Genomic DNA, 12,549 nt, shown 5'->3' on the forward strand with positions numbered 1-12,549 from the left:
AAAAAAAAAAAGAATGGGTCACTTGTACTTAATATCTGCTGATGAATAAGGTTAAGTTTTAAAGATATTTACTAAAAGTAATTAAAAGGTTTGGTTCTTAGAAAGAAAATAATCAATGTATAGATAAACCCACTGATGTTAAAGACCTGACTGCTTGACAACACGGGTCCTTATGTTGCTTTTCTTATGTACATAGATTTGACTGGTTTTTGACAAACTTTTACATGGCATGGATAATTCTACCTATCCCATTCAATGTAAAATAACCACACAAGAGAGAGGAGATTTATACAGAAGCATTAATAAGATTGTGTTTCCTAAACTGTTATAAAAAAAAACAAACTTATTTGAGAATTCCAAGGCTGTTATTGCAATAATCAGATCCTCTGGCTCCCTGTTCAACATTTAGTCCCATTTTTCTTAGTCCTAGAATCCTGACCTCTGGAGGGCAGGGGGAGTTCAGCTAGCTACCTAGAAACAGTAATTGGTTTCTCAAATGCAGGCTTTGGGGGCACTCTGACCACCACCCAAGGTAACCACTGGATGGCCTGCAAATGGTCCTGATCAAGTGTGATAGTAGTTCCAGCACTAATCAGTTCCCAAGCACTGCCACTGCAGTAGGAGGGAGGGTTCCTGGCAAGCAAGCAGCTCCCTGCAGGGCTGAGGGCACGCCCTGCTCAATGTCAGACTTTTCAGCTGAGTGGACAATCTGGCTTAACAGTGGGAAGCTGGGGGCAGGAACACCGGGACGCCAGAGCACTCCTGGTCCTGTTGGTAACTTCATTTCCCAAACGTTCATAATTAAACAGCTTTTATTGAAGTAATCAGCATGAGCTCCTTAGCTTTGTTTTTGCAACCGGTATCGTGTTTATGGAGCCAAATATTGGAGACTTTGATACTGAATACCTCCTCGGATGTGTTAACGTTGGCATGGTCTCTAGATTCTGAAGATGCTAGGCTGCCTCAGCACAGCCTCCCTGCCAGCCCCTCAGCTCATTGCCCCCCACTCCCACCCCAAAACCACAGAACGGCAGTTCTCCTGTAAGACTCACTTACAATATTTCTTCTGAAAGTCCCAGGGAATGGTGTGCAATTGAAACAGGGTGAAATATGAGCTCAAAGTGTCTGTCGGACCAGAAGTTTTCAAAGAAAACATTTCTTAAATCTTGTGTTCACTGCTGTTTCAGCAGGCCAATTAGATCGGATGGGACTTGGGGGGAGCTGTCGCCAGTCACTGCAGCAGGAATAGCAAACAAGACTTAAAGCAAATAAACGAGCCCAAAACTGGCATCCAGAGGCCCCTGGCCAATGACCCCCTTCATTCCCCGGACGGGATGGCCAGCCCACCCTCTGGGACTGAGGGCCAAACTACAGGTTAATCAGATGAGACATTAGTTAGCAGCCTCGATTACTAGAAAGTAATTAATCAGGGAAAGTCTCCAAACAGGAGGAGAATAAATAAACAGGCAGGCATAAGTAACCCATTTGGGCTCTAGATAAGGCTGCCATCCAGGTGTCCTGCTGTGGCAGAGATCATCTATCTTGTTCAGTTCTTCGTAGGAAGTATGGTGACATTTTTCACTTTTTCTCAAAAAGAAAAAAAAAATTAAAAACCAAGAGGGCTCTGGATGAGAAGGGGATGAGGGACTTTGGAAAAGTTATTTGAAGAAAAACTCTGAAGGGGATTTGTAGTGAGCCTTGCCCTACTTTTTTTTTTTTTTATCTGTGTTCATTGTAGGTAAACTCTGCCTTATTTTTGAGATTTCAAAAAGGCTCTGGTGGGTTTCCAGACTCCTACCCATATGGAGACAACCAAGGGTAATCTTAGGGTTCAAGGAATCCATTGGTTTATTAGCCCCTCAAGACTCCACCCAGCTTTAAAGACTCTTGGGAGAAGCTATAAAAACTTGCAGCCCTCTGAAATTACTGGTTTCTTCATCAACATTGACTTAAGCATGAGGAAGATTGAGAAGACTGGGAACAAACGCAACGCATTAATTGAAGCAGAAAGTATCAGCCATTGGCCCAGATTGGCCTGACCTACCACATCAAATAGACTTCTTGGTCTGTGTTGCCTCTTCTTCCTTCTGGAAGAGAAAAAAAAAGTGAGCAATTTGAGAATGTGAGTAATATAAACATGGCTGTGTTAGCTCAGTGTCGGGGGAAACACACCCGGAACGTAAGTCAGCACAAGACATCTTCTGCTCCCAGGACAAGCGCGATGGCTTTAACCTAATGACCCTCTCTTAAACAGCTCTACAGCAAATCACAATCAAATAAATACCACTTAATAGCAGAGATTTGTTTTACTGCCAGATTATTTGTGGGTAGAGAAAGAGAAGGTTGGGTGAGTCACTTACTCTTTAATTATAAAAATAAGGTAGTTTCCAAATATTGCAAAGAATTCAACCTCAAGCTAAATTTACAAAATACCACAAAAATGGGTTAGAGGCATTCTGGAACAAAACAGAAAGGAAGGGGGTGAGAGATGGGGAGAGATGTATACCAAAAATTGATGCTTCTTTGTTTTGTTGGCTTCAACCTCACAATTGGGAATGTCAGACAGAGCTATATAAAACTCCCAACATACACACCAATGAACCAGTGAAAAATGCAGCCATGTGTGTTAACGTGGAAGAGAAGAAGACCAGAAAGCAGCAGAGCTGAAGTCATGACCTGGCTCTCCCTGCTATTCTCTGGAGCACCAAGAAGGAATTGTCTAGGATGGAGTAGAAAGCTGCTCTATCTTCTAGGTGACCCTGAGTAATCAGAAATGCACTTCTGAGGGCTGGTGACTGGTCTTACTTAATTGGGGTGTTTGTAATGTGTCTGATCTTTTCAAGTAAATACCAACACTCTTATCAAGATATGAGCAGGTGACCTGGTAAAGGCTTGGTGACATCCAAGGGAATAATCCACCTCCCCATGAACATTTACTCCCTCAAAAAATTCATGGGTGAGTCCCCAGGAAGGCTGGGTCCCAATGAAAAACTGAGTCCTGAAATCCCTTTTTCTCTTACTGCCTCAAGAAATCCCTAGTATCTAATCTTTCCAGAAACAGCTACACATTGCTTTTCTCTGTTATTTGCACCCTTGTTGACATTTTAGCAGGCTCTCACTCTGCTGGTCAGACCATGGTTTTTCACGGAGCACAGATAAGCCCATGAGATGGTGAGCACCACTCAGAGCCTAAAATCAGCTTCTCAAAACTCACCACGTAGTCATTCACTGATTCTATGAGAGATCTGTGTACAAAGGTTTTATAAAACCAGATGCCATGTTTTCTTCATGGTAACATTTCCACCCCAAGCATATAAAAGGCATGAAAACAGTCAAAGCCATTCATTTCGTATTTACCAAGCAGCTTCCCAGGCCAGGCTCTGGGCTATCTCTGAACGTGGATACAAATAAAATGCAGCCCCTCTGATAAAGAAGCCTGTCATGTAATGAGGGACAAAACAGCTAAGCAACGAACTGAAATCCTGAATGATACTGTATGCTACACGTAGCAGAGGACAGAGATCTCCTCCCTCTGGCCCATGTCAGATGTAGTGGAAAGGTGGTGCCTCTCTTCTTTAATCCATTCCAATGGTCTGCAAGTCCTGTTGATCTCTAGTAAATCACTTGCCTACACAAGACTCAGTCCCTTTAGGAAGGCTGCATTCTCTGCAATTCAAACTCCAAATTGGAGATGCTAGTCCTAAGTCATGTTGATGGGGTCAGCTATGCTCTCCAAGACTGAAAGAGGGACCTAACAGATAAGAATGTATTCAGGAGAGGAAGAACAAAGTGATAAGTGACACTCAGAGTCATGTCTAAGAGGAAAGGGTTGAATGAGCGCTCAGGTAGGTTAGCTGGGAAAAGACTCAAAAGATCTCCGAGTAGGCTGTTTTTATCTGTATTCATTTGAGTCCTCTATAGCTCCTAGTTATCAAGCTTTTGTCTGAAACCAAATATGCAAATATCCTTTCCCAATGTGTAGGTTGTCTGTTTGCTTTGGTTGTTGTTGCCTTAGCTGTGCAGAAGCTTTTCAGTTTCATTAAGTCCCATTTGTTTATTTTAGTTGTTCTTCCTCATAAAGTCTTTCCCCAGGCTGATAGCTTTCAGTGCTTTCCCCACGCTTCCTTTGAGGATTTTAATTGTTCTATGCCTTAGAACAGGGGTCCTCAAACTTTTTAAACAGAGGGCCAGTTCCATTGGAGGGCTGGACTGCGGGCCCCGGGATGAGTTGACTGCTAAGCAGGACAGGCAGCAGCAGCAAAAACACCCAGCGGGCCAGATAAATGTCCTACGCGGGCCGCATGTGGCCCACAGGCCATAGTTTGAGGAAATGCACCTTAGTTTAAAATCTTTTATCCATCTTGAATCAATTTTTGTCACTGGAGAAAGGTGCGGGTCCAGTTTCAGTCTTTTATATGTGGATATCCAATTCTCCCAGAACCATTTATTGAATAGGGATTCTTTCCCCCTGTATATCTTCTTGTTTGGTTTACCAAAGATTACGTGGCTGTTTCATCTCCTGGTTTTCTATTCAGTTCCAAATGTCTATGTCTCTATGTCTCTATTTTTGTGCCAATACCATGCTGTTTTGATCACTATGGCCTTGTAATACAGCCTAAAGTCAGATAGGCTGATGCCCCTGGCTTTCTTTTTATTACTAAGAATTGTTTTGGCTACATGGGACTTTTTTGGTTCCATGCAAAATGAAAAATTATTTTTTCCAAGTCTTGAAAGTATGTTAATAGGCATAGCATTGAATTGGTAGATTGCTCTGGGAAGTATAGACATTTTAACAATGTTGATTCTTCCCAGCCATGAGCATGGTATGTTCTTCCATTTGTTAATATCTTCTACTATTCCTCTACTTAGGGGTTCATAATTTTCTTTAAAAAGTCCTTCACCTCTTTTGTGAGGTGTATTCCTAGGTATTTCATTTTCTTTGGAGCTACTGAGAAGGGGGAATTGATTTCCTTCTCATCTTGGCTGTTATTGGCATATACAAAAGCTACTGATTTGTGAACATTGATTTTATATCCTGAGATATTACTATTTTTTTGAATAGAATCTTTCGTAAAGAAGACAGGCGAATGGCTAACAAACATGTGAAAAATGCTCATCATCCCTAATTATTGGAGAAATGCAAATCAAAACCACCCTGAGATACCATCACAAAGTCTCAAAACTGCAGACGCTGGTGTGGATGTGGAGGGAAGGGAACACTTTTACACTGCTGGTGGGACTGCAAACTAATAAAACCTTTCTGGAAGGCAGTATGGAAAACCCTCAAAAAACTCAAGCTAGACTTCCCATTTGATCCTGCAACCCATTGCTGGGCATCTACCCAGAAGAAAAAAATCTTTTTACCGCAGGGACAATTGCACTAGACTGTTTAAGCAGCTCAATTTACAATCACCAAAATGTGGAAACAGCCTAAATGCCCATCAACCCAGGAATGGATTAACAAGCTGTGGTATATGTACACCACAGAATACTATTCAGCCACTAAAAAAGATGGAGACTTTACATCTTTTGTATTAACCTGGACGGATATGGTACACATCATTCTTAGCAAAGCATCACAAGAATGGAGAGGCACGAATACTATGTACTCAATTCCCATATGAGGGTAAGTAAGGTCCTAGTACACAGAGGAGAGTAGGGGATGCGGAGAGCTGAGAAAAGGAAGGAGGGAGGGAGTGGGGGTCAAGGGGTGTGGTACACCTTTTGGGGCGAGTCGCAAAGATAAGAGGGTCCTTATCTAACAAAAGCAATCAATGTAACCTGATTCTATGTAATCTCAATGAATCCCAACAATAAAAAAAAAAAAAATTCTGAATAACCTGGAAGTGCCTCAAGGGGAGGAACTCTGTATAGTTCCCACAGTGGTGCAGCCCATTGACTGTGTAAGTCAGGGTCTCTGAGTAGAGCTCCCTACAACCACAAAATCACAGGAAGGAGCCCCTGCACGCACCTCTCTATCTGTGGTGCCAGGAAAAGCAGCCCCTTAATGAACGAAACATTTTGCTCTTTTCCAATACATGAAAAGCTGCTGTATGAAAGATAGGGCAGATCTTCATTGCTTTAGTTGTTGCCCAAGATGGCAAAGTGAAGCCAGAGGGAGGTAAATGCTTTCCAAGTGTTAAAGAACTTCTATGAAGCTGCACAGTTCAATAATGAAAGGGGACAACTGGACAGCAGCTGTGAGCGCCTCTCTCCAACCCTCAACAAGCAGTGAGCAGAACAGTGGTTTTCTGGATTGGGGGAGAAAATTCCAACTTTAAAAGAGGAAGTGGAGGTTTGGCTAAAGTTCAAGACTGCCTTTGGGTCCTGATAAAGGGCAAATTGTTGGGAGATGGCATCAGTTGGAGCTTCCAAACCTTGGCAGGAGGTAGCCATGAGCCCCAGTGGTGCCTGAAAGCGTTAAACTTGTATTCAGCTTCAAAACAGTTTTAAGTTATTTCATGTCAAATCAAAATGCTTCCAAATGACTCCTTAAGTCAGAAAATGCCAAGCATTACCGTGTGGGCTTACTCAGCAGGCAGAGAAGCCTGCAATGCTGTCTGACTGCATTCTGCACACAGAGGAAGAAGGGCCACGTCCTGTCCCTCCTAATCTGATGAATCCTTCTCATAAATTCTGCCCCAGCAGTCAGCAGGGCGGCTGCTGGCTCAGGAAGAAGGGGAGGGGGCCACTTTACAAGGGCCAGAGGAGACAGCAGGCTGCCAGGCTCTCTGCAAGAAGCTCATAAATCAGCAGTCAGTGGAAGCTACATGCAGAAGGGACAGCTCCACCTCCAGAGGCCCCTAGGGGGCCTGAGCACAGGTGGACATAGCAGGATAGGAAGAGAGTGCTCTGGGTCAACTTGTAGCTGTGGGATGCTGGGACCCAGGTAATGAAGAGGCATTAAAACACAGATTCACAAGCTCTTTCTAAACGCCTTCTGCATGCTGTCTGTTGAGAATACAGGCCCACTGACAGAGATGATCTCTGCCAATTAGTAGCTCACATTCTAAAAGGGAGACCCTCCTCATTCAGAGAAAAAAGAGACCGTATATTCAGCATTTTCTCCTGGATCTGGAGGCTAGGAAGTGAAGGCACCCTCACTGGCTTGCAGACAGCCACTATGTCCTTGGATGCTGACATGGTGGAGAGTAAGCTCTCCTGTGTCACTTCTTAGAAGGATACTAATATTGTTGAACCAGGGTCCTACCTACCCTTATGACCTCCTTTAACCTTCATTATCTCCATAAACTCCCTAACTGCAATATAGCCATATTGAAGGTTAGGGCTTCAACATATAAATTTTGGAGGAAATGTAAACATTCAATCCATAATGGGCTCTATAAAATAAACTCTAATAAGCAGTGTTAAATGTTATTACAGAATTGAACAAAGCCCTGTGAGATGACCCATCTGACCAAGGAGTTTATGGAGAGGGGGACCAACAAGGAAAATGCTGTAGAAGAGACACCTGATCTGAGCCATGCTGCCATGTTGAATAAGGAAGATCTCCCTCAGTGAATAAGCAGGAGTGGGGCCCCCATAGGATGGAGGTCAGGAGTATAGGCCTGCAGTCAGGCTGCCTCGGTTGAAATCCTGCCTCTGATCCAACTAGTTCTGAGGTCCCAGACAAACATTTTAACTTCTATGAACCTCCATAAACTTCCCATGAACCTCCATTTTCTCCACTATAAAATGGAAATAATTGCATTCATTTGACAGAATTACCATGGAGGATAACAAATTAATCTTCCTGAAGGTGCTCAGCTGACATGCTAGCTAGTAAGCAAAGGCATTCCAGGCAGGACAGGGGCAAGAGCCTGTGCATCTCATGAGTCATGACAATAGACAGCATGTCTGGGGAAGGGCAAGGAGTTCAATGCGGCCTGAACTTAGGTAGGGAACACTGAGGAAAGGACAAAGGGGTGAGGACGTGGATGAGCCTAGAATGGAAGTTTATTAAATTTAATGCTGAAGAGTTTGAACTTTGCTCTTGACACTCAAGGGAGCCTTTGGAGGACAAAGTCCTAAAAGTGACATATAGAGGCCTGGATCTCAGGAAGACCACTCTAGTGTCTGTGTGAGGCTGGAGATATAAAGGCAGGGTGGCAATGAGACTTGGTGCCCAAGAAGGCATCCACAACACCTGCCCAGATGCCAACTCTGCCTGGCAGCCAAATCCCTGTCTGCTTTGAAAAGCATCCACTGGACTCCCAGGGATGGCCCTGTGCCAAAGAGTAGAACCGAGATTCTGGCCCAGACCCCAGTCTACTCAAGGATTCCGGATCCTCCCCAGTCTCCTGCACACACCTTTCGAGACTTCCCCCAGTCTTCTCAACAGGCCCACGGGGCCAGCGACATGGATCACACGGCTTTATGTCTTCCCTTCACCCCCTTGTTCTCACTGTGGGACCCTTCCTCCTCCTTCTCTAGATTTGAATCATTCCTTTCCCGCTCATTAGTCCTGTGTGATCTGCAGCAAGTCACTTACACTTTCTGGGCACCTATTCCTCTGTGTGCACAATATCGCTACCTACCTTGTAGGCGTATTATAAGGAGTAATGTAAGCATTTAGGAGATCACCTGGGACGTGCACTGCCATTTGCCTGCAAGACACCCAAGACCCTCCCTCAGGGCCTTTTGTGTGTGTGTGTGTGTGTGTGTGTGTGTGTGTGACCCTGTTCCCAATCCTTCATTCTGCCCTTGCAAGATAAACTATAGTACAGTGTTCTGGGTCTTTGTTTTCTTCATCCCCATATCACTCCCTGATGATAGGGTCTCACAAGGACCATGGATTTCTTCTCACCGTATCCTCTCAGCACTGAGCATACAAGACCATGCATAGCTAAGAACTTGCTGATGTCTACACAAGGTCAAGCTGTGAGAAGTAAACATCACGGCACCAAGATCTACCTACCCAACATACTGCATCCACATACCCTTCTAACCATTTTTCCCCTGCCCATAGTCCCTGATAATTAGACCACAGGACACCAAGACACAATGGAGACCTGGTAATAAAATGACTAGTCCCATATGACATGGCCCTGCCCGAGAACATGAGTCAGATTCTCTGTTGAAATGTTGAATGTTGAAACAAGAAGAAAATCAGGCAGAGACAATAATAGAGGAACACGAAAAGAGTTTGAAAACCTGGAGGTCAAGAGTCATGGAGAATATATAGCTGGAGCCATGGGGGCCCACGGCAAGTAAAAATTTTGAGAAATTGAAAATTATTAGTAATTAGCAAAGCAGCATGCATTGAAGACCCACTGTGTTCCATCCACCGAGCTAAGCTCGACATGGGGATTACCTTTTTTTTTAACAAAAACCTAATGAGATTAGTCCCATTTACACAAGAAGAAAGTGAGTCACAGAAGGTTAAATACCACGGGCTCCCCGTTGCCATCTCAGTCCACTATAATAAACCTTCATGCTACCCCTGTGCCCGAAGTCACATGGGTGAATTTCCGCTCCTGTGACAGAAGCAGGAAGGACCGTGGAACAGGATTGCTCACATGATGTGAGAAATGTGCAAAAAGGGGAGGATGTGAAACGCACGCCATCGCCCAAGGGCCAGGCAGGCCTTGCCGTCCTGAATGGCTTCCTGGATCACTCCAGGATTTGGCTGTAGAAACCATTCACTCTCCTCGGCCCTGATGATCTGTGCCGTGCGTGACCATGCTCTGTTTAATCTCTTTAGTGATCTTTTACACATCATTCCTTCTCTTCCCAGCCAGCCTCAAGCTCCGTGATGACAGACGTCATGCCTGCTCATGTTGTTTGTCCTTGCACAAATCAGGGTGCCCTGAACATAGACAGAAATCATGCCCCTGCCTCTGTTCAAAAGGCCAGTGATCCCTCCCTTGCACACACCCACTGCTTTAGGACCTTGCAAGACATCAGAGCCCTCAGGTGTAATCTGAGAACCACCAGCAGAGTAAATAAATCCCTGCCCTAGTGGCAAATACTTCCCTTTACTTCTTCCCTTATAAAAGTAAATTTCTCCAATCCCATCTCACAAGTGCTCTCTAATGGGTTTGTTTTGTTTATTCCACTTAGCTTTAGCCAGAAGCAAAAAAAAAAAAAAAAAAAAATAAGAGAAAGTGCATGAGAAACCACCTAGCCCAGGCAGGGCACAGCATCAGGAACTCTATGTCTCCAATATTGCCTTTTTTGAGGAGTGCAAGGTTTTATGTTTTAAATGGTCCAAAACATGATTCAGCAGTGGGTGCCATCGCCAAGAAGCCTGCTTTTTGGCATGTGTGCAGATTAGCTTCATGTGAGAAAGAACAAGATAAACCTCAGACACTCGTCTCTGGGGTCCCAGATGGCCCCTCAGAGAGTTGTCAATGGAGAGTTAGACTAGTCCACACCTCCCACATGGGGGCCTCACCCAGGATCCATCTGCAGGATCAGCCTAAGAATAAACTGCTCTTGCAGGGCTGAGGGATAAAGTGGATCCTGACCTCAGAATATGGCAAATGCCGGGATTTGCCAAGCTGAAAGTCTTGTGCAAGGTCCTAAGTGTCAGGAAGGGAATCAAAGAAATCCCCAAGTCCAGGAGGTCAAAATCAAGCTATGAACCCAGCAAGCAGGTAAGGGACGTGGGGGTCGGAGGGTAGCCAAAGTGAAGAGGAAACTAGGGCTTGCAGACCCCTTGCCTATATAGTGTTCTGCAGATGTTTTTTATAGCCAAATTCTTTTACAAATAAAGGCATATATGGAATGTGAATACCTACATGGACTTTTAAATCAGTTCTTATTAGTAAATTAATACATTTACTAATGAAAAAGACAACCAATAAGAACAATGAGATTGATTTTATTAACATGAGAATTTGAAATGGAAGATGACAGCTGCAGTTTTCATTTCCCCTCAGCATCTGATTTATTTCAGAATTCTGTTTTGATTCTGTAGTTTTAAAAGGAGAAAGAAATCCTTCAAAGAAACAAGGTTTTGCAAATGATAATGGTTCTGTTTAACCAAGTGGTTTGCAATGAGGGTAATATCCAATTAAACAGCAAGAGTAGGAAAACTTTTTTCTGACATCTGTTGAAAACAAAAAAAGAGCAGAATGTTGAAGAACAAATCAAACTCAAAGATGAGATGCTTTTGATTTGACAATCCCCAGCTAAGAACATCTACTAAGAGTTACCACTTGATTTCTTAGACTGACACAGGCTGGAAGCATAGCCCAGTTGGCCTGTCTTCAAAGCTTCCTTCTGTATGGAGAGGACACAATCACCCAAGAGCTGCCTGGTAGGGAACTGGTGACCATCCTAGAGTTCAAGTTAAGAAGACAGAACATATACCTAATCCATACCATCAAATAGCTTAAGACTAGTAGAAAAAAGCAAAAATTTTAGAATCTGACAGAGATACCATTTACTAGCTGTGTGACCTTAATATTTCTGAGCCTGAATATTCTGTCTCTAAAATCAGAATGCGAATTTTCTTCCACCAGATGGTTACACATACTAAGTGAGATGCAGTGAGTATACACCTGACCGTGTAAGCATTCAGGACCTGGCACCAAGGACGGAGCGGTGCTGGCTGCAGAGTGGCGGACATAGAAGCCAAATGGTTATCTCTACCTTGGAGAGTCTCCAACAGGGGGCTTCATTGGGTGAGGAGGGGGCAGGAGGGAACAGCAGGGCTCACTTGGCTCTTCCTGCATCCATATAAGTGACCCAGGAGACACAACAGAGCCCAAATGAAGAACCATAGAAGGGAGCAGCTAAGGCCTTGCAGAGAAGGAAAGACCCACACCAGACTCGGCAGCAGAGCTAGTAGGAGGGGCGCACACCAGAGCGCTGCTGCTTAGAGTTATCAGCCCCAACCCTGAGCCTTGAACACACACGCCACCACAAGATCACCACTTCATCTCTGGGACTTCTGAGTACCTCTTCACTGGTTAGGATCAAAGGCCTGTGCTCTCTTATTACTTCCCAAATTGAAGTAGCTGACACCCCGTTTCACTGATATGATTCCTAGAGCACACGCCTACTATAGTCCACCCCACTGGATCTCTTCTATGAACAGGATCCTAGTTTTCCTTCTGCCCGAGGCTACTCACCACCATGCTAGCTAGCTACCTTACAGCGTTCATGCCAACACCTCTACCAGGTCTATCTAATCCCAGAGTAGAGTTGTGCCAAGATGAGATGTAAGAGTTAGATTCTTTAGGGACGGGAAGAGTGAAGCCCTAAATGTGTCAGCCTTTCCCACAGAGTGCAGAAGAAAACACCTTCCAACTCTGTGTGACACCTTCTCCCAGGCAGAATCTGTTGAATCCCAGGGTTCTTCTTTACTTGCCACTGCTAATGGGTGACTCAAAGCTTTGAGCACGATGAATGAAGGCAAGTACATGCTTGCTGGAATAATGTGTCAAAGGAGGGAGCAAGTCCATGACCCCTCCTAATGGATCTCTCAACAAGAATATGCAAAGATTGCCAATTCACAAAGATCATTGTCCCAGTGACATGGAACTCTGGTTATTGTGACTGAGATACTTAGAGAGTGATTCATGAGAGCCCCATCATCTG

This window comes from Otolemur garnettii, unplaced genomic scaffold (genome assembly GCF_000181295.1).
Source record: "Otolemur garnettii isolate 467f Iridium unplaced genomic scaffold, OtoGar3 scaffold00022, whole genome shotgun sequence".
NCBI lineage: Eukaryota > Metazoa > Chordata > Mammalia > Primates > Galagidae > Otolemur > Otolemur garnettii.